We start from the raw sequence: 24,275 nt of genomic DNA, 5'->3' as shown, positions 1-24,275 counted from the left end.
CTATTGGGTATGTAGAAATGGTTAAAGCATTCTTAGTGAGTCTGTCGTTGGGTATTCTTGAAATATGTCCAAAGAATTTCACCCTTCGTTTGCGTATGGTAACTGAAATCCCGCTGCATATTTTATATAATTCCTTGTTACTGCGTAATCGGTATATGTCAGCACGTTTTTTAGCCCGAGATTTTTAAAAATCTTTCCTTCTCCTATTTCTCCAGTGTCCTTTCTGGTTGTTGTTCTACAGTATTTATATTCTTATTACTTCCTTAGATGGTTAATTTGAATTGTGAAAATAAGTAGTAAATAGAAAAATAAACAAAATGAATAATTTAAAATAATGTCTTGTGATCACGATAATTCTAAGTGAGGAGTTCGCTGAAGTTTCCAAACATTTACATCCAGGCTATATTAACTTCCTGATTTCCTAGAGTGTATTTTATATCTGTGGTAATTTAGAACATTCATTACAACTAGTATTATTACATTATTATTATTATTGTTATTATTATTATTGGTGTTGTTCTCTGGTTCCATGGCGTGATTCCGATTCGTGTATGATGTGTTATTTATGCAGTTTCCGACTCCCCGATTGAACGGTCAACGTACTGGCCTTCGGTTCTGAGGTATCGAGTTCAATTCCCGAAAGTAAAATTGGCCAAATCCATACGGAGTTCCGACTTCAGTAAAATTATTATTATTATTATTATTATTATTATTATTATTATTATTATTAATCACACTCATTTTATTTTATGTGTCATACGTGCAGGCGGTGATTCAGTTAGGAACTGATGTCGCAGTCTTGCTACATGTGTCGTAAAGTCTTGTGGACTGTAGGATTTGGCTCAATTTCATCCTCTTCTCCTCGCCTTACATCCCTCCCTATCCACCATGGACTTTTCTACATTGAAAACAATCTCCTGGTATCCATGTCACCCCCTCTCTCTCCCTTCCCTAGAGCAGACGTAAAATATTTGTCCCATCGGTATCATTTATCAGTGACCACCTACAATCCGTTACCTGGTTTGCTGGCATCCCCTCTTATTCCCCTAGTACAGGTTGATCCACAAGGGAAAATGCAATCCGAACTACCGACCCGTGGTCAAACTAACCCCCGCCCTCGCTTGATGAACGTTATCTAGGGCAACAAAACCATTGCTAACCAAACAGTTTTATTTAGCAGAAATATTTGTTACAGCGTGTTTAAATCGAGTCACCCTAGTCTCTCCCACAGGGGCTCTACCACATAGCGTATCGTACAGTTTTCACAGTATATCACGATATTGAATTATCAGTTCGCCTGATACTACATTTTTACTGGAACTAACTTCACTTGGGGGTGTCTCGGATATAAATTTACTGTGCTGAGGGCTCAGAGCGCAGACCGTCTGAACACAAGTTGCTGGATTTGATTCCGGCACAGTGTGGTGGTATTTGAAGGTGCTCAAATACGCCAGCCTCGTGTCGATAGATGCAATGGAACTTATGAGAATTTCTGTGAGAAAATTTTCCGACACTTCAGCGTCTCTATAAATCGTAAAAAAATAGTTAGTAATTAGTGGAACATAAAATTCAATAATATTACTGGTTTTCATTTAGATTCATTTCAAACCTTCAGAATATCCTTCAGTCAGTCAGTCAGTCAGTCAGTCAGTATTGACCTACATTTAGTGCTATCACAAACGTGATAGATTACCTATGAATCGTTTAGACAGACTTTTCTTAAAATGCGAGCGAGTTGGCTGACTTCAAAATAGTAAGGTACAAAGAGTCTACCCCAAAATACTTCAATGTCAGATGGTGCAATAATGAACGACACGCACATCCGCCATTTTGTGATGAAATCGGTGCTCGGAGCTTGCAGTAAAATTAGTAGGACTTCTAAATTATGCAAACATTTTCGTAACGCTAATCTTTTGTCAGAAAATCACCCAGCTGCTTTCCTTTCGACTTGTTTCCATTTCTAGAATCAAGTAATTCTGCTTAGGGTCCCATACACTGGAACCATACTCTATTTGGGATCTTACCTGCCCTCTCCTTTACATCCTTACTACAATCCTTAAATACCCTCGTAATCATGTGCAGAGCTCTATACCCTGTATTTACAATCCCATTTATGCGATTACCCCAATGAAGATACTTCCTTATATTAACAGCTAGGTACTTACAACGATCCCCTTAAGAAACTTTCACCTCATCAAGGAAGTAGTTAGAATTGAGAGGACTTTTCTTATTAATGAAACTCACAACCTGACTTTTATTAAGCCCATTTACCATCATACCATTGCTTGCTGTCCATCTCACAACATTGTCGAAGTCGTTTTGCAGCTGTAACTTATTTATTACTCTATACAGAATAACACCATCCGCAAAAGGCCTTATCTCCGATACCAGTTCTTTAGTCATATCATTCATACATATAACAATACATACAGGTCCAATAATATTTCCTTGAGGAATTCCCCTCTTAATGATTACAGGATGAAATAAAACTCATCTCCTCTTATTCTCTGAGTTCTATTTTCTTAAGTATAGCCACCCATTCAATTACTTTTTTGTCTAGTCCAATTACACTCATTTTTGCCAGTAGTCTTCCATGATCTACCCTATCAAATGCGAAAACGTGATTAGTTAGGTAAAAATGGCGAAGAAATTGACAATATTGTGAATGTTTCAAAAATATCTTATTTTAAAGGAGTTTCAAGCCTATCACTAATAAAAGAAAAAGAAAAATTGAGTCAAAACAAACCGAATAAGCAAACTGTCCGAGGCAGAGTAAAACAAGGTAAGGAGATCGAGGCGGCCGAGCTCTGGAAGTTGCAACTGAGTAATGCTCTTACCTAGCCTCGTTCAAGGTAGATACACCCGAATATTCACAAGACGATGTAATCAAATTGAGGAAGATTAGAAATAGTGTGATTTGTTAATATTCAAAAAAGTAGAGCCCTGGGAAGGAAAGAAAATCCTTCTAAACGTAAACTGTGATCGTATATTTGTTTTTCAAACACTCAACCAACACCCACGTTAGGTAATTCTATATTCAAGATACCTTGAACCGTTGCTCTTCCACAGTCCCCACGCTTTTCCATTCTCCGTTTATTAACGTCCTTTTGAGATAGATTTTCAACTATTAAATTCACTAACTTCTTAAAATGTTGCTTCCTAACGTACCCTTTTCATTGATTTAAATTTCATGGATTTCATAATGTTTTAGCTCAGCCATTACAAGTAAAAGGGCATTCACAATTGAATATTAAGTCCTTGGTTCGAGGATTGGGTATATATGAAATCCCCATCATCCCTGTAATTCATTGACCATATCGTCGCTTCACCGGTAAAACGTTGCATCACACAATACTCTTCCTATCCATTATTCTCCTTAAGACTGATCACGTCTCCCAGCCACATATGGATACGCAGTCCATCAGAACAATGTCCGTTGTGTTCGTTTTCCTATGTCGACGATTAAACGAAAATGAACCTTACATGCATTGTACACTAGGAGTGCGTAAATACGTAATGCAAACGTACATTCCTACTGTACGGTACTGTAAGGTTCATTTTCCTTTACATACGGGCATAGGAAAATGGACACAACAAAATTTTTTCTGATGGACTGCATATCCATACGTGGCTGGGAGGCGTGACCGGTCTTAAGGAGAATAACTGATAGGAAGAGCTTTGTGGAATACAACCTTTTACCGGTCGAGCGACGATATACAACACTGTCCTCCACCACAATTTCATGCAGATGCCACCTATCCTCATGGGGGTATGGCCCGCGTGTGTGTTTGTGTGTTTGCCTTACAAGGTCTGAAACAGGTTAGCAATAGCCACGCCAAATTATTATATATTTTTTAATTGGCTTTATGTCGCACCGACACAGATTTGTCTTATGGCGATGATGGGACAGGAAATGCCTAGGTGTGGGAAGGAATTGCACGTGGCCTTAATTAAGGTTCAGCTCCTTTTGTGAAAATGGGAAACAATGGAATAACATCTTCAGAGCTGCCGACAGTGGGGTTTGAACCCACACTCTTAACCGGATGGAACCTTACAGATGCGTGCCCCTAACCGTATGGCGAAATCGCCCGATGCCAAATTATTATTAATGCGCTGAAAATACTATGTTTCGTCAGAAATAGATCTAGACTTTCCTTTTCTTAAGCAAAAATGTTAACACGCAAGAAACCTGACCATATTTCTACTGTTATATTTGAGTAAAGGACTTAGAGGAATCATCTGATGTGTATTTCTTATTTATCCACGGAAATGGCATAAGCTGATACAAAATGTGTCACCAGGGGTATTCTGAAAGAATAATAATAATTCATTATCCTGGCTAAAAGATCCAAAACGTGTAATTACGAAAAATAAATGAGAGGTTATGTAAGTTTATTAGGAACACGCGAAATTCCTACTAATCGAACATCAATATTGGAAGTCTGGAAATTTAATCGATCAAGTTAAAATTGAGATTATGATATAGAATACCGAGAGAAGCTTTGATAATTCCTACGAGCACACGCTTAAAAGAACTTAAGGTGATCGCAGTTTACTTTAGGTGATTCCAATTTAATATAGGGATACCACATCTGCTTCCAAACAGTAAACCTACCACCATTCTTTTGTCGAGTCGAATGTTTTAGTGCTGCTTTTAAAAAGGCCACAATGGGTTTCAGGTGGTGGTAATATTACTCTAATTTTAATACAAATATTATAATGATGATAAAAGTGCTAATAAACGATAACAAATGTAATTTTGAGAGACTTAAATATCTATTTTCTTTGTGATGTAAGTAGTTTTCACATGCTTCAACCAGCATTACTCTCGTTTCCTCTAAATTTAAAAAGGATGAGTGTCAGAGTGTGGTAATACGTAACGTTAGTCCATTCCACTCCATCTTCCGGAGTACGAATCCGTCATGTAGATCTAATTTGTGTTCGCACAAGAGCAATATCTCTCTACTTCCATTCAGGCGCTGGTCTGCGGGGAATTATCCTCGAATTAAATTCTGATCCTGGTATATATCATGTCTCTTCTATTCCCTTGAGAAAGCCTAGGCGGAGAGGAGCTGGTATCAAACTCGGGACGAACGAATCTTTGACGAAGAAGCTACGTTAGGATAAGTTGAGGCACCTGCGCCGTTTCCAGGACGTGTTATCAAAATATGACCCCGTCGGCGTTATGGACGTAATAATTCTCCAGTCCCTCAACGGTTCACTTGATCGGGGATTCATTGTTCAGCAAAAAGGAAACGACAACAACAGCAATAATAGTAATAATCATATGGCGTCAGATACCGTGTGCAGGCATTTTTAATTTGACGCCATCTGTCTTCATAATGTCAATTCCGTTTGAGTCTAATCCGTTAAATGGAAGAATAAAGGTAATCTCTCTTGGACATCTATGGCTGAGTTTTTATTGATTTCGTATGTTGAACACCAAATGTGTCACCAGAGATCTTTTACATGCCGTCATCGTACGACATGGAGTATCGGAGGGACTTTTTTTTTTTGATCCTTCAAAAATCCGACTACACCTGCCGAGTTTGAACCCGCCGTCTTGTAATCCGCAGGCCGATACTATACCCCTTATGCACAGAAGGAGCTACGACATTAATAATAATAATAATAATAATAATAATAATAATAATAATAATAATAATAATAATAATAATACATAGCTCCTTTTCTGAATAGTCAATGTTTTGGCCTTTGGTTCAGACGGACTTGAGTTCGATTCCAGTCGAGGAGGGAAAGTTAACTATGTATGCTTTATTCCCCTTCTGATACACATGCAACACACTACACATGAAACACATACGTTGAATACATCACACAACATTGGTTTCGCATCAGAAAAGACATCCGACAGTAAAAAGGCTTCCTCGCCTTTCTCCCAGCAGATCTCTGCACCTCTTTCTGCGTCTGCTAGCCCGCTCCCTGCGCAACGATGAAAAGTGTTTATAAATGAAGTCAACTCGTTTTTCTAAGGCCCATGATCCAATTTAATTAGTTAAAACGTATGACACTGTCTCACTGAATGTATCCTAGCTAAACTCACTTGTTGATGATGTAGACTACACGTTTGAAGTTCCGACAGAACAGGCTTTTGGGTCCACTCACGAGGCAACTCCTCCCGGATCTTCTTTACAGCATTCGCCTACATTTACTAGAAATGCTTTTAGTAATGCGTTCAACTCTTCTTCGGTAAAAATGTTTAATTAATTTTAGGAATCATAACGCTTTACGACCGTCTTTTCAACAGTATTACAGTTAGTATCAGATAAAAATGACATGATTTCTTTACAAATGTTTCCCTCTCACTGACGATTCGAAGACTGCAACTTACACATGTAGCTCACCTCCCGACATGCATTGCTGCACAACTAGCCAAAAAACCTCACACACTGGCGTAAATATTTTTTATTTATTTCTGCATGCGCGGTGGAGGTGAATGGGCTTCGCACTCCTCCCCAGAAAATATATATCCTGCCTCTCAGGCTGGAGTGAACACAGACTGACCTTCAACCCCAAGGAGGCCGGCAATCTTTGGTTGGGTCGAGATTACCCAACGGAGAGAACCCTCTCCCCAAAAACCTCGACCGCTAACCCGACCAATAAGACTCCTTCAGGGAGCCTATGTGTGAGGTTAGGTTAGCGCCTGCACACAAGATTCGGTTAGGACATCATGATGACGTCCTAACATCGCATGCAGATCACCCGACCGATAGAGTTACTAAAAGGGGAGGCTGTGAGGTTAGGTTTGCGCCCATAGGTAAGGTTAAGACATTTTAATGACGTCTTAAACTCACCTAGGGGTCAATTATCCCTAGGTCATTGACCTTGCCTGTACCAGAAAATGCTGACTCAGCAAAAATTGTAATTTCCCGCCAAAACCGTAGAAAATATACATGACGTATCCTACCTACCGGAGACTCCAGATGGTATTTTCCCTGGCTTTAGTCCCAATTACCTGAGACTGGCGCTAATGAAGATCAGTTTCACGTACGGATACACTTTCTATGCCTAACATAATATAGTGGATGCATTCACCATATTGTGTTTCTGTCACGTTTTGTATGTAATTGAACATATGTATCAAGACTCGTCAGGAATAGAACCCGCCGCTTCCTTCGTCTTGAAGACGGATGAGGTCAATTGGAAAGAACTGCACCAGGCCACTTCTGAGGATACACGTCACTATTATTGAAATGAATGTGTTTGTCATCATTCCTCACACCCAATAAAAAACCTCAGGGGTGTATTGTTTTAAGACCACTATTTTTTTAAAATCTAGTACATATAGGAGCAACCATCATGTGAAATTTCAACCTTGTAAGTCGAAGAGTTTCAGATGCTTGTTGTTTAGAGGGGCCTAACATCGAGGTCATCGGCCCAGTCGAAGAGTTTCAGAGTTAGGAATATTTATATTTTCAGACTTAACTCTCCTGGCCAAAACCCCTTAGGGGTGTATTATTTCAAGACCATTTTTATGTAAAATGTAAGGTACATAGGAGCAACCATCACGTGGAATTTCAAACTCGTATGCCCAATTGTTTCTGAGAAATTAATATATATATCGCCAAGAATCACCCCTTAGTCAAAACCTTTTTGGGGTTGTATTGTATTAGGACCACTTCCTATTCGAAATCTAAGACATATGGGACAACCGTCACATGAAATTTCTATTTCTAGCTCATATCGATGGCCTAGAATGAAAACCTCGTATCTCACAAAGTTCTTCGTATCCATTACTTCCCTTCAGACTGGTTACGCCTCCCAGCCACACACGAATACGCAGTCCATCAGAACAATGTTCGTTGTGTTCTTTATTCGTATGCCGACGTGTGAAGGAAAATGAACCTTATCGTACCGTACTATAGGAAAGTATGTCTGCGTGACGTATTTACTGACTCCTACAGTATAATTTTATAAAGTTCATTTTCCTTTACGCGCCAGCATAGGAAAATAAACCCAATGAACATTGTTCTGATGGACTGCATATTCATGTGTGGCTGGGAGGCGTGACCAGTCTTAAGGGAAACAATGGTTAGCAAGAACGTTTTGAGATACGAGGTATTCAATCTAGGCCATCGATATGTCAAACTGTTTGAGAGAAATAAATATGTTGTCAGTCCCCGCCCCTCAGTGAAAACCTCTTAGGAGGGTATTATTTTAAGACAACGTTTTTCTAAAATCTAAGACATATCGGTCGAAGCATCATGTGCAGAATGTATACGAGGTGAAGCTGTTTCCCGTAACACCCACTAGTACAGCAGATTCATGAGCTAGCCAGGCGGTGTGATGCTGGAACCACTGACTTTCGCGTGGCTCGTAAGCCATGTTGGGGTTGCGGGAAATCAGCTTGCGGATGAAGCTGCAAAAGAAGTGGTTCTTGCCTGAATTAAAATGCAACATCGAATAAAATCTTAGTAAAAATTTACTTCAGAAATGCACTTAACACCATTGATAGAGATACCATGTTACATGCAGCACAATATATAATTCCTAAATTTAATGCTTTCCTGTGGCAAGCATATAGATACCCTTCTAACCTATAACTCGGGTCTCATAATATTTCGTCATAGTCTGGGGTACAACACGGTGAACAAACAAGACCATTACATTTTAGTCTTGCACTCCAGCCTGTCATCGCAGACCTGAAAAGTCTTCTTAATTAACTTTATTTGGACGATGTATTTTATCTTACACCTTAGACATTCGAGCTGGACCGAAGCTTTAGAAAACTGATAGTTGAAGTACTATTTCATAATTATATAAATGTATCTAGTTAATGTCAGTTCATAATTTAATTTGTTAAAGAATATCAGAAACTAACTTTCAAATGCAGTGCTATAATTCTGTTTGTGAAATATTGTCAAGTATTAGTTATTTATCTCCAAGTAACGGGTGATAATAGCATTGGTGAATGTTGTTTTGTTGATGATCATGAATTATGTTTCTTGATTGTTAATTATGAAGTCGAACTCCTTCCTTACTTCGTTGATACCGTTCAAATTGAATTGAAGGTCTTAAATTGTCACCAAGTATCATGGTGTCATCTGAGCAGTTGATGGTATTTATTTGCTTTCCGTTGATCTTGAGTTTTTCATCAGTCAAGGTCAATTATTAAAATGGCTTGATAGCATACGTTATAAATGGTATTTTGTGTATTGTGGTCTACTCAGTAATGTGATATAACTATTCTTTTTCAAATAATCCCAAGACTATGGACAAACAAGGCCTGAATACCCTTTCTTCTGGGATATTCGCGGTCTGAATGGAGATGACTTTGCTTAGCAGATTGTACATTTATGTGTATCTTTATACAGTGCTCTCATTCTAAGAGGAATCTTCAGCATCAATCAGCCGCCGGTCGAATTCCGCTCCTCAGACTGCGTGGCATCCTTGCGGCGAGGAGAGTGTTCCATTAGTAACTCCAGATCAAGATATTAGCATCCACAGAAAAAATAAAATAAACCTACGAATTTAAATATTATTAAAATTGCTGTATATGTATACAAGTTTATTACTCGAGATGTATTTCAGATACGTTTGAAAATTACGTTACGCCCCATATTTTCTCAATAAATACTGATCTGCATTTAGGGCAGTCGCCCAGGTGTCAGATTCCCTACCTGTTGTTTCCTAGACTTTTCTTAAACGATTTCAAAGTTAGAATGTTATTGAACATCTCCCTTGGTAAGTTATTCCAGTCCATAACTCCCCTTCCTATAAACGAATATTTGCCCCAATTTGTCCTCTTGATTTCCAACTTTATCTCCATATTGAGATCTTTCCTACTTCTAAAGACACTACTCAAACCTATTCGTCTACTAATGTCTTTCCACGCCACCTCTCCGCTGACAACTCGGAACATGTCACTTAGTCGAGCAGCTCGTCTTCTTTCTCCCAAGTCTTCCCAGCCCAAACTTTGCAACATATTTGTACCGCTACTCTTTAGTCGGAAATCACCCAGAACAAATCGAGCTGCTTTTCTTTGGATTTTTTCCAGTTCATAAATCAAGTAATTAAGGTGAGGGTCCCATACACTGGAACCCGAAGTTATGTAATTCCATTTCGGTAGCAGACAGTATTGGACGTGTTACTTATGCCTTAAGTTTTTCCGTAGTATGAGAATTATTTCGGTAAACTTTGCTCTTTAAGTTTCTCTAAAGATAATAATCACATAAGTTAGGCCGGCTGATCTGAGAGGCCAACCTGTTATAATTATCCAGTCAGTAAAAACTGGACGTAGAGTGCCTATAAAATTAAGTGCGGTATGGGCTGCGGTACAATCCCGATGAAAATATCCACAATTATTTTCTTCCCCTGTCAGTTCATTAAAAATGGACGCAAACTTTTTCTCATATGCACACCTGAATTCACGCGGTCATTGAAAAACATAGGGCCAATCATCAGCTGCGCACTTACCACACACCACACCTCCATCTTAATGGGATACAATGGCACTTCCATTATAATTTGTCGGCTTTCAGTTCTCCACAATGGCGCATTTTGAAAATTTACTTGTAAAGAAATATTGAACCATAAACATCAGCAGAGGAGGCAAATTTCCAGTATAAACGCTTTCATAAAATCAAGTTAAAAAACCTAATTCTTGAGGAAAAAAAAACTCTGTTGAACTTCCAGCACAAACCTTATTTTATATGAACAAAATTTCAGCCATTTGGTCGCTTTGTGGACCGATCTCTTCGATATGTAGTTTTCCTGCGCTAGACGATTAAGTGATATTTTGGAACTAGCTTCTAACTGCGCCCGAATATCGCCACGTTTATCTTCGGTTAAAAGTGCCTTTTCCGCTTCCTCTGTACATCGCAAACTGAACCTGCTTTACCCCACATTTTATCAGTTTCGAAACGCAAGGTTTTGTAGGAATATATGAATTAGCTTGTTTACGAGCAAATCTCCGAACGCATCTTTCAAAGCAATTTTTTCACGTAACATTCCACCAAACAAATCCGTTGTTCAACCGAATACTTTATGTTACAATCGATTCGTGATTCGATCTATCCATCTCACCTTCAACATTCTTCTGTAACACCGCATTTCAAAAGCTTCTATTCTCTTTCTTTCTGAGATAGTTATCGTACACTTTTCACTTCCATACAATGCATCACTCTAGATGAAATACTTCAGAAACATCTTTCTAATTCCTATACTAATGTTTGAAGAGGGCAAATTTATTTTCTTAAGAAAGTTCATGCTTTCTTGTGTTAGTCTGCATTTTATGTCCTCCTTTCTTCTGCCATCATTAGTTATTGTACTACCCTAGTAACAATATTGATCTACTTCCCTTAAGACTTCATTTCGTAACATAATATTATCATCACGTGCCTTCGTTCTACTGCACTCCATTAATTTTGTTTTGGACTTATACTCTTTATCCAAGACTACAGTATGTCCATACCATTCAGAAATCTTTCAAAATCTTCCGCAGTCTTAGATAAAATAACAATATTATCGCCAAACCTCAAGGTTTCGATTTCCTCTGCTTGGATTGTGATTCCCTTCCCAAATTTCTCTTTGCTTTTCTTTACTGCCTGTTATACGGTATATAAAGTTTGAAAGGGAGGGGGTACAATTTGCAGCCTTGCCTCACTCTTTTCCGGATTGCTACTTCTCTTTCAAAGTCCTCAGTTCTTATCACTGCAGACTGATTTTTACACAGATTGTAGGTAATTCTTCGTTCTCAGTATCCGATACCGATCACCTTTCTCAAATAGCTTCGTCCAGTCAGCATTGTCGAATGCTATTTCTAGATCTACGAACGCCATGTACGTGTGCTTGTCTCTCTAAATTCGTTCCTCTAAGATCAAACGTAAAGTCAGGATTGCTTCACTTGTTCCTACAATTCTTCTGAAGCCAAATTGATCTTCTCCCAACTCAGTTTCAAATTCTCTTTCCATTCTTCCGTGTGTTAACATTTTTCAGGCATATGATACTAAAAAAAAGGTGCTGTAGTTTTCACACTTGTCAGCACCGGATTTCTTGGAAATAGGTATAACAACATTCTGCCGAAAATCGGATGGCAATTCTCCTGTCTGATACTCGCCATGCTGGTTTCTCCTAAGGCAGTCAGTAATTCACAGGGGATGTTATCAATTTCAGGTGCCTCATTCCTACTTAGGTCTCTAAAAGTTCTGTTGAATTCTGACCTCAAAATCGGGTCTCTCATTTCATCTACATCAACAGCCTCTTCTAGTTCCAGAACCATATTATGTACATCTTTACCTTGATACAGTTGTTGGATATGTACCTGTCGACTTTCTGCTTTGTCATCTTTCCCTAGAAGTGGTTTTAGCATCAAAGCTCTTAATATTCAAACACCTAGATTTCCTTTCACCAAAGGTTTCCTTGATTTTCCTGTATGGAGAATCTACGTTTTTCAAGACCATACAATAACGTATTTGCACTTCTCCTTCAGCCATTCTTCCTTGGATATCCTGAATTTTCTATCCACTTCAATCTTTAATCACCTGTATTATTTTCTGCCCTCTTCACTTCTTGCATTCTTGTATTTTCGTCCTTCACCAATCAGGCTTAGTATCTCCTGAGTTATCCACGGATCCTTAATTGACATTTCCTTCCCTCCTAACATTTCTGGAGCAACCCTACTGATTTCTTTCTTCAAGACTGCCCATTTTTCCTCTAATGTGTTTCCTTCAGACTTTTTATTTAGTTCCAGTACAACACGTTCCTGGAAACAATCCATCACATTCTTTTCTTTCAACTTGTCTAGGTCACATCTCCTTGCATTCCTTTCTTTCTTCAATTTATTCAACTTCTTCATGACCAGCAAGTTGTGGTCCGAGTCCACGTCTGCTCTTGGGAAAGTTTTGCAATCCAGCACCTGGTTTCTGAATCTTCGCCTAATCATAATGGACTCCATTTGATAATTTCAAGTGTCTCTATGTCTCGCCCAAGTATACAGCCGCCGTTTTTAGTGTTTGAACCAAGTATTGGCAAGGACTAAATTATGTTCGGTGCAGAATTCAACTAGCCGACTTCTTCGTTTATTCCTTTGTCTCAATCCGAATTCTCCTACTGTATTACCTTCTCATCCTTGGCCTACCACTGCATTACAGTCGCACATCGTCACCTTTTACATATTGTATTGAATCTTCTCTCTCTTCATATATTCTTTCGATTTATTCATCACGCGCTAACTAGTAGGCATATTGTCCCACATTATTGTGGTGGGCAATGGTTTGGTGTCTATATTGAGAACAATAATAATTTCACTATGCTGGTCGTAGCACCTTACCCGCAGCCCTACTTTATTGTTCATTATTAAACCAACTCCTGCGTTTCTCCTGTTGTATGATATTCAGTTCCACAGACGAATACATATCTCTTGAGGAATGACAATGTCCAGTGAATAACATTGTGTTAACGTATAGAATGTTAAGCATTTGTGTTTTTATCAGCTGACACATTCTATGTCTCCACAGTATTGAACTTTTTCTCTCTTGAATCTAGGGAATTTAGTTGGATTATTATTATAATTATTATCTTACCTTCAATTGTTCATGTACAATCTAGGGGTGATAGATGGAGAAATGGCAAGCCCCGCATACACGGAAGTGCTTCCGTCCCCACATATATCTTAACATAAACGGAATATTTACATATATGTAGACAATTTTAAATGTACATATTACACTTCAAACACTGTACTCTTAGAATAATAAAAATAATCTTCATTTATGCTATACATATTAGAGCAAGAAGGCACAGTAACTTATACTTTGAATGATATTCTGTATATGCGCTCATTCCCAACCAATCTCAAACCCGCATGCTTACATATTCGCCCACATTCAACTATACATGTGCACATCATTCATGAAATTATAATTTATTTATGTACATTATATATCGGTTTCTAATTACATATACAGTTCATTACTTCGTGGAGGATGTGAAGAAGGGGAAGCAGTTTTACTTCAGATGGTAGAAGATTCCAGAGACGTGCAAAAACGTGCTCAAAATCCATTTAAACATGAGGTTGATAGTTCTCTTAAAATGAGGATCACTTCTTAAATATGATTTCAATAATTTATTTAATATTTCTCACTAACTCGTTTCTTTTTATTATGCTATCTTGAATGTATAACACATCACATTTTTACTTTGTAATTCTTGAACATTATTACCGTTCCAGTCGACTTTCCCACCAGCATAATGTAACTGAGACTTAGTGATATAAAGAGAGAAATTTGCGAATCTCAAGGAATATTAACAAAATAAACTCGCTCCTCCTGGTGTTTCTTTTATGGATAGAAATATGGAGATGAGATTAAAACAAACAGCAACTTGGTATTGCACCAACCCGCGGGATGTGATGGCTACATTAGTAGCCCATATTTTTTTTGGACTAATAAAGTATCAAGATCTTACCGTACCCTTTCTCCAGTCCTCGTAAAAGAGCAAATTACTTAATTCTTTATCTCATAAGGCGAAATGACTACAGACAAATTACAGTTCGACTTTCAGCTTCACAATATAAACACATGTTACAAATTAGAATGAACATTACACAATGAAATACACGTCATGTTATGGTTTTCAAAACAGTGTCAGTCCTATCTGTTTTACCTGTAGTTACTCTGTTAATGAAGTATTTTTGTACATTGAAGTACCTTTATCTAGGGTTAGTTAAGATATTTTATAGGGAATCTTTTATCTTCTATCGTTCACATTAACAGAGAACACCACAAAAGAACTTCGATATTTTGAGATGTGGTGCTACTGACGCCTACTGATAATATCATGGGTTGAGAGAATACATAACACTGAAGTACTCCAACTCCTGAACAAAAAGGTAGAGGTTATGCACAACATCAGAAAAGAAACTTGAGTACCTTGGTCATATCATTCAAAATTATAAATATTCCTTCAGCTTATCTTACAAGGTGAAATTGAAGGAAAGAGAAGTAGGGGTAGAATGAGAATAACTTGGCAATATAATCTACATGAATTTTATGGGCTCAGTAAACCCACTCTTTTCCGAGTTGCTGAGAACAAGATCCAGAACGCCCTGATGACAGCCGACAACCAATGAGGATATAGTAGAATAATAATAATGATGATAATAATAATAATAATAATAATAATAATATGACCCCGCGGCTAGGGACAGTGAGCCCGTCTCATACTTGGAGGACCCAGGTTCAACTCCCGGCCAGGTGAAGGACTTTTGTCTAGATCTGAGGGCTTACTCGAGGATCACACAGCTTACGTGAGAACAATTGACGAACTATCTGATGGTGAGATAGAACGGTCTAGAAAGCCAGGTCTGAAGGGCTATGGCATTTTGGGGAGGGGTATTTATAATGTTATACAATTAAAACTATCAGGAATCAACAGAAAATTGGCTCTACCGAAGAGTTAAAATATTTAACGTCAATTTGACTGTCTGGGCCGATGACCTAGGTTTTAGCCCCCTTTAAGCAAAAAGCATCATCATCAATTTGACTGTCTGTTTTCGAGTAATATACTTCACTGATACTCAGTATGAATAGAAATGTTCTTCGGCTTTTATAAAATTTTTGATCTGAATTGTATTATTATACATGCTGTTTCAGCGAAAGCGTGCCAAACGAAAACTGGCAATAAGGGCTGATACTCTGAGTATTCTGTCAAAGGCAACATGTGGTCTGTGAGACCAGCCGATGGTTATATGCACGTAAAACTTCACGTGTTGAGAGGGTAAGTGTTGTTATTTCAATGGTTAAACGCGCCCTTATCAGTATGACTGTGCAAACCCTCTAGCCTGGATACATGAACTGATTCGGTTGGGAAAGGTGTCATAAATCCGTTGTATCCTCTCCTGAGGAAAGATGGACCACAACTGTTGTAATTTCTCCTTGATATCCTGGATACTGGCAATGGGAGAGGTATGACGTGCGATTTGGTCCCACACATGTTCTATCCGGGGATCTTGCTGGCCACGGAAGTACCTCAACATCATGCAGACGGTTCACAGAGGCACGTGATGTGTGTGGACGAGCATTTTCCTGTTGAAAAATTGCACCACTATACTGTCACATGAGAGGTAACACATGAGAACGCAAGATGTGCGTGACGTACAGTTGTGCTGGCAGAGTTCCCTCACTCACTACCAGCCGTGACCTGAAGTCATACTCTCACACCGTGACGCTAGTAGTAACACTGCTGCGCCTCTTCAAACCATTGGACGAATGGGACCTCTCCCCAGATCGCCACTATACTCGGAGACGATGGTCATCTGAGGTAGGGCAGAACCTCGATTAATCGCTGAACACAATGCGACGCCATTGATCAGCTGTCCATGCTTTTCGGTCACGGCACCACTCCAAACACAGCCGTTTGTGTTGTGGCAGCCTATAAATCGGACGGCAATTCCCTAGTCCGGCTGCTGCTAGACTCCGACAAATGGTTCGGGATGATACAGAATGTTGCAGGGAGTTCATTAATTGTTCTCAGATGGCAAGCGTGGATGGAAAGGGGTTACGATGTGCTTGATGCACAATACGGTGATCATCCCATGTGGTGGCCAGACGTGTTACAGACGAGTATGCCTGCCCTCGTGCTCCCATGCAGTCCAACATCGGGCCATGGTCACATCCGATGCCCCACAAATCCGGATATTGCACGATTCGACCAACCATCCAAATGAAGACCTAAAACGAGGCCCCATTCAAACTCTGTCAGGTGATGCCAGGTACTTACACGAGTACGCGGCATCTCCGTGTCCTTCACAGTTATAACTCAACATATGACTTTTTTTCTGGGGGCCCCCAAGCCCGTTCTCCCCGCGTGGCAATCAACTCACTCTACATTGCCTCCGACATGCTATTAATTTCTAAGAAGAAAATAGATAGCAAGGAAGACTGGGAAGTGATACAAGGAGTATCTATCTATTTCCATGTCAAACATGCTACCAAGGCATGTGGTATTGAAACGTAGTATTAAGGGTAGGAGAAAAACCACATAGGCAGAAAGAGAAGGATCGTACACGTATAACCTGCCATCTTTTGATAGCACATGCAAGGATGTAGGCTGGAACAGTCCAGAGGTTCTGTTAGTTAGGAATATGTGTCGTGCAATCATAACCATTTCCTTGCCATTGTCTATTATTATGGGGATCAGTCCTTCATGACACTGCCGGGTGCGGCTCGGGTCCATTAGCGTCTGGGCTTTGGTCCACAGGTTTATCCTATTGTCCAGCTGCCAGCGGTCCCTGGTGCCAAGTTTCCAGTTGGAGAAGGGGATTAAGAGCCAAGCCTTACGTGGTGTAAAGGGCTGTCTTCCTCCACCTGGCGATGTCCCCCTCGTGCGGTGTTGCTGGAACACACTTGGCACTGCAGTTCTGGAACCATACTAGGGTTATTACATAAATATAGATACATATGTACAGACGTTCGTCAGAGTGCAGGCTTGCTTGCCTGCTCTCATGTCCAGGATACTACCTAAGTACAGGATAGTAAATAAATAGCACAGAACAACATCTAAATTAGTACTGCCATCTTTGTTATAGGGCGCGGGCTGGTTTTCCGCTCCCATGTCTCTATCGGTTGGCTGAGGTGGATTGATTCGTCCTTGGCCGCCTGGCTGCGCTGCCATCGTCTTCTTGTGCTGTGTTTCCTATCAATCTTTCCTCTCCTGGGCCCCTTGGGCTGAAGCCAGCTGTAATCATAGGAACATATTTACACAGATACAAGGTGTCTGCAATGTAGTGTGTGCCCATGTAAATTATAGGTGTCAACTTCGGGAGGGAGCCGGCTATCGGCACCCCGCCTCCTAACCTTGTGGCTGAAGATAATGTGTTTCGGTGTGGGGTACTTGGTGTAGAGATCAAAGTCATAGTGTCCTATCCCACTTGTGGATTGATCTTGTTACCCCATGACTTGGTGTACATTCGGAGTGTTGATTACGAATATGATGTCTTATCGTGCGGACGTTCGCTAGTTTATAAAAATGTCGTAATGGTGTGTATCTCGGTAGTATACCCGCTGCTCGAATGCATTCGTGTTGTATGTTTTCCAGCTTATCCAGGTTCGTCATGGCAGTGAACCCTCACGCAGTGGTTGCATACATGGTTTTTGGCCTAATTAAGGCCTTATACATGTTTACAGCTAGCTATGTATGTTCAGTCCGTCAGCGATTCCGCTGGTGGGATCCTCAACAGCTCTGCCATTAGCTGTCATAGATGGCCTAGGAGTCACTGAAGAGGCGTACTAGGGAAATGAGGAGTGAGGTAGTTTCCCGTTGCTTTCCTCACCGAGCCAGAGTTGCTATTACATATCAGTCTGCCAAGCCCACTGAAATGCATACACCAACCGACCCTATGAGCAACATTTTCACACCATTCATAGCAGGGACTGGCTGCATAAGGATTGGCATTACTAGCATCGCTCATACCTCAGTCACTTTCATATTGTCAAAGCCAAGGATAAGACAGAGACAGATCTATGAAAGTAACAAAATTGCTGTAGCCTATACCAGAAGACATAGTGCACTATAACAATAGGTCCTGCCAGCAAAGGCATATTACAGCTAGCTACCTGTGTGTTTATACTGGACTTTATGTTATTAATTAGAAGTAGTCAAAATGGTCATATGTAATTCATTTTCAGATGAAGCTCAACGTAAATAGTTCTGTTAATAAATTCCATCTGTCCATTCATTTTATTGACTGCGTTCAATTTAAAAGGTTTCTGACATAGTTCATTAGTACGATTAAAATATTTATGAAAGCTGAGTTTACAAATACCAAATGAAGCACCATAGGAAAACTATGTCACTGATCTGTCTACACCACTATTGAAAACCTTCAATCACAAAGTGCACGTTGAAACGAACTTCCTCGTGATTATAAAAACATCTGGAATCATTAGGAAGATTAAAATTCAAATAAACACAAATCATTCAGAATATTATCAACGGTCATCAAATTCGCTATAAATGGAAACATCAAAAAGGACTTCAGATTAATTACATCGGTCAAATTAAGATATTTCAGTGCATTGCGAACATTATGCTGTTAGAGACGTAAATATATTTACTATATGCCCCAATTACCTCACAGCCTGAAACTAATAAATGGACAGACATAAAGTGTGTTGCAGACGTACGTAAAATTATACCATTTATTACAAGTATGATTCTTACTATAAGTAACTCATAAGTTTGTCCAACCCTTGTCCCGTTTCCCTACGGGGTCGGGTATGAGGTGAGATGAATTTGTCGTGGCGGTTTTTTATGACCGGATGCCCTTCCTGACGTCAACCTCATCAGAGGAGTTAATGAGAGATGAAATGAATGACGTGATATATGATAGTAGGGAGAGGGTGAAACCCGGTGCCGGCACATAGCCTACTCCTGTCGAATAGCACCAAGGGGTCTGCTCAAGGCTTAACGTCCCCATCCGACGGGCGAATCACCATCAACAGCGTCATATGCCCTCACTCCATATGAGCACTGCGGAGAGGTTTGGAATTTAATCCAGGCTTTTGGCACGCAATCTAGTGATTAGAAATTGTATACCACCACCTCCCCTACCCTGCCGGCTAACCTCGGTGTTAGACCGTTTTAGACTTCAGCGTCTTAACGATCATGGCCACCAGGCGGGCTTCTATAAGTAACTCATAAGTATTCACTTTAATTAATACCTTGTTCGTGGATGAGGTTATTTCACTGGGTGCTTTAACTGCGGATGACTTGTGCTCCCTTTCACAAATTCAAATTTTTTTCCAGAACTGATGGTAGTGCTCCGAAATGTACGAAAGGTATCATGTCCTGCAGTGGGCACTACTTAGGTAAACTGGAAGCATCTAGTTGGGGATCAAATTATGTTGGTGGGGTTGAGAATCTGGACATGGGGAACACCTTTGTCAGGCAAGTGTGCGGAGGAAACGAAACCAGGGTAGAATGTTGTCCAGGAAATTGTTTAAGGAAAATGTTGAAGAAAGTAGAAGAAGAAGAGGGTAAGAAGAAGATGATAATTTTGCGTGTTGGTTCCCCTGCGAACCATGTGACCTTGCCGCGGTGGGAAGGCTTGCACGCCCCAATGAAGCAGATAGCCGAGCCACAGGTGCAACCAATTTAACAAATGGTTCATCAATAGGAGGGGTAGTAGGCTTTCGGAAGTTACAAGGGAGGCAGTCTTGATTTTGACTGATATTGACTTGTAATAATACTAAACATGTGTTAGCTGTGTTGATATTGCTACACGGCTGAAAGCAACGGGAAACTGCAGCCTTAACTAACTCCCGAGGACATGCAGCTCTCCCTGTATGAATGATGTAGTGATAATGATTTCCTTCTGGGTAAAATATTCCGGAGCTAAATTAGTCCCTCATTCGGATATCCCAGATGGGGACTACGCGTGAGGGGGGATCATCAGGAGGATGGGTACTGACGTTCTGTGAGTCGGAGTGTGGAATATTAAAAGTCCCAATCGTTGTGTTAAGTTAGGAAATTCGAAAAGGGAGTTGGAGAGACTTTTAGTTGATATAAGTGAAGTACTTTGGCAAGAAGAAAAGAATATTTGGTCAGGCGATTACAGAATTATCAACAAAAAATCAATCAGGGAAAATTCAGGATTTGGTTTAATATTGAATAAGAAAATAGGGTAGCGGGTAAGCTAATACGACCAGCATAGTGAAAGAATTATTGTTGTCAAAACAGACACCAAAGCAATGACAACCAGAATAGTGCACGTCTATATGCTTACTAGTTCAGCGAATGATGATGAAATCAGAAGAATGTATGCAATTTTTAAAGGGAACGGGAATATAAGGCAAGGAAGAGAAGGTAATGCAGTAGAAGAATTCGGATTGGGACAAAAGATTGAAAGAGGAAGTCGGCTGATTGAATCCTGCACCGAACATAACTTTGTCCTTGCTAATACTTGGTTCAAACACCAAAAAACGACGGCTGTATACGTGGATGACACCTAGAGACACTGGAAGGTATGTCCGACTCTTTGGCTGAACGGTTAGTACACTGGCCTTCGGTTCAGAGGGTCTCGGGTTCGATTCCCGGCCGGGTCGGGGATTTTGACCTTAATTGGTTAATTCTAATGGCACGGGGGCTGGGTGTATGTGTTGTCTTCATCATCATATCATCCTCATCACGACGCGCAGGTCACCTACGGGTGTCAAAAATAAAAGACCTGCACCTGGCGAGCCGAACCCCTCCTGGGATATCCCGGTACTAAAAGCCATAGGACATTTCACTGGAAGGTATCAAGTAGAGTCCATTATGATTAAGCAGAGATTCAAGAACCAGGTGTTGGATTGCAAAACATTTCCAGGAGCAGACGCGGACTCTGACCACAACTTGTTGGTCGTGAAGAAGTTGAAGAAATTGAAGAAAGGAAGGAATGCAATGAGATGGGACCTAGACACGTTGAAGGAAAGGAGTATGATGGATTGTTTCAAGGAACATGTTGCATCAGGACTAAATGAGAAGAAAAAAGGAAACACAATAGTGGAAGAATGAATAGTGAAAAACGCATATCCAAATGGAGATGGACACGCTCAAAGTCGCGTTTAAGGGTAATGGTTAAAGCGATTTGCAGGTTCATAGAGCCTTACATCCCAAAGGAACGACCAAGCAAATCTCACAGAAGGAAGAAATGAAGGGAACTGCCTACTTGCCTTACATTCACAACACCACAGATCAAATTTCCAAGGTCCTCCACAAACACAATATAAAAACCGTGTTTGGCACCGCCACTAACATTGCTCATAGTCTGAGTAAAACCAAGGACAAATTGTCCCCATTTTTACATCCTAGGTTGTACGAAATTCCATGAACGTGCGGTAAAGTATACATCGGACAAACATGCCGGTCCATTGGTACCCGTATCAAAGAACATGAACGTAATATTCGTCTCAACCAACCTGACAAATCGGCAATTGCTGAGCACGCTCTATCGTCGAGTCATTATGTCATGTTCCAAGATGCACGAGATCTTACCCACACTAGACACTACAGGTCTAGAATTATACGGGAAGCTGTGGAAATACGTAGAAATCCTAACAATTTCAACAGGGACAACGGCTATCAATTAAGTTATACCTGATTGCCAGCCATTAAGAATTTACGTAGGTAGTTCCCTTCCCTTCCCCTTCACTATTGATATTTCGTGTCGGTGTTTTCCAAATTCGTACGTTCCTCGTCACCAGATGTTTCATTCCAGGCTTATGTCTATGTCTTACACCTGTTATATGTTACGCAAGCACGTTATGTGAACCGCTTGCTCTGATTGTGATGGATCGGTGAGCTTCCGCGTCGAACGCTAGAGTTGTCCCACGTCCTGGGGGCCATCTGTTGGTGAATGAACGTACCATTTCCACATCTACTTCTATTAAAACGTTCCAAATTCAAAAGTGTCATTGTTTGAGAAGCCTTTCTCGTGGACAGTCGAGAATTCATCTGGGGACGCAGAGCACAGTTTTCTGCGAAACGTTAAGAATTTCACCTTATTTTCTTGACAAGGCACAAGCCCAAAAGCCTATACAATATCATGGATTTATTGTTTGAATAGAACTGGGGCCAATACTGATCCCTGTGGCACACCATTATTTCATTTTCTTTTGTGACTTTTGGAATCACCTAGGAATACTATAAACTCTCTCTCACAGAGCATGTTGGAAATTAGGTTTGCAAATTTCCAAGCAGGAAATTACGTCCAGCACTTTAAAGATTTAGTCCATGTCGCCAGACAGTATTATGTGCACTTCTCAGGTCAATAAACAAATCTGATCATTTTAACTTATTTTGGAGTGGTAAGATCCAAGACTTGGTCAGTACAGCTACCATTTCTTCTGAAACTAGCTAGTTCTGGAGGGATGACAGCTTCAATGAGTGGTGCTATCCTAGTGAGGAGGACTCGTTCCAAGAGTTTATAAATGCAACTAAGAAGTGCTATTGGACAATATTTTTCAGGTCAAAGAAAGGCGATCACCTTTGACCGTTTGAACTGCGTTGGCAGGTTGTCAGTCTGACGGATGTAAAAAAAAAAAAGAGAAGTGGTCCACTTTATTCTTGTGGGCCCATATTTCGAAGGAGTTTGTTGTAGATGTTATCTGGCCAACAGCCTTACCGGTTTTCAGCATTTTGATAGCAGCTTCAAATTCCTGAATAGAGAATGGCCTAGGCAGTTCCTCATTTTTATGTGTTCCATGTTTGAGCTCGGTTAGCTTACATTTCACAGTTTTCTTATGGCATCTATCGCTCTTGGTTCAGGTGACTTCAACCATGCTATTTGCAATGGCATCTGCGCTCAAGTTATTGCACTGCTTGTTAGAATAATGTTTTCCAGTAAGTCGATTTAAGACGCTCCAAGCATTTCTGCTCGATTTTGCAAAGTACATGTCTTTCACTGTTCCTTCGCACTTTCCTCTCCTACTCTTGTCTAATTACCGTAAAAACTGTGAACCTACTTCATGGCTGCCTGTTGTTTGATATCCTTCATACAGAGCCTACATTTCTGGATTCCAACCGGGGCACATAATATTTTCTGAAACCTCTCGGAATGTTCGATTTGGTAGCTCAAATGACTAAGCTGATGAAGTCATCAAAGTTACTGGCAGTTGGTTCTAGATATATATCAGACAGCTTCTGATGAAAATCTTTAGACAATTTATCTCAGTTTGCACGGTTAAAATTTACTTGGGTAAAGGTACTGAGGTCACGGGTATATTCATACCTGCATCCAACACGACTGTTTGATACTGGCTGTTTGGGAAACTCGACAATATTGTACGTGTAATACTGAGAGGTAGATCAAAGCCATCCTTGTACGCAAATGTCAGCTCGGGGTTATAGTCTCTTCTCCAGCAAGCAGAATGGCAAGTGCCCTTGTCTTTCGCATAAAAAACTAGGTTCACATGGATATTTCTGCCTACTGAGTTAATGCCTAACCGTGGTCATCAACTGTGTCATATGGCCAGTTTTTATGATGGCTGTTAAAACGTCCAGTATAAATGCAGGGATGGCTGAAGTTTGGCAAAATGCTAGGAGGCCATCTGATGCTAGGAGGCTTACACACGTTAACAACTGTTAGGTCAATAACCCGTACTACTACGGAGAAAGTAAGATCCTTGTCACTCAACAACTCTCGTAAGACTGGATTTGGCATAGGTGGCAATCCCATACTGCTGATGGTGGATAACGTCAACTAGGGTATAGCCCAATATTCGTCCTCTTCTCTCAAAGTCCTGTTCATCTGTTGTGTGCGTCTCCTGAATGTT

The sequence above is a fragment of the Anabrus simplex genome, chromosome 3 (genome assembly GCF_040414725.1).
Source record: "Anabrus simplex isolate iqAnaSimp1 chromosome 3, ASM4041472v1, whole genome shotgun sequence".
NCBI classification, from domain to species: domain Eukaryota; kingdom Metazoa; phylum Arthropoda; class Insecta; order Orthoptera; family Tettigoniidae; genus Anabrus; species Anabrus simplex.
Note: the sequence above shows the minus strand (reverse complement) of the source record.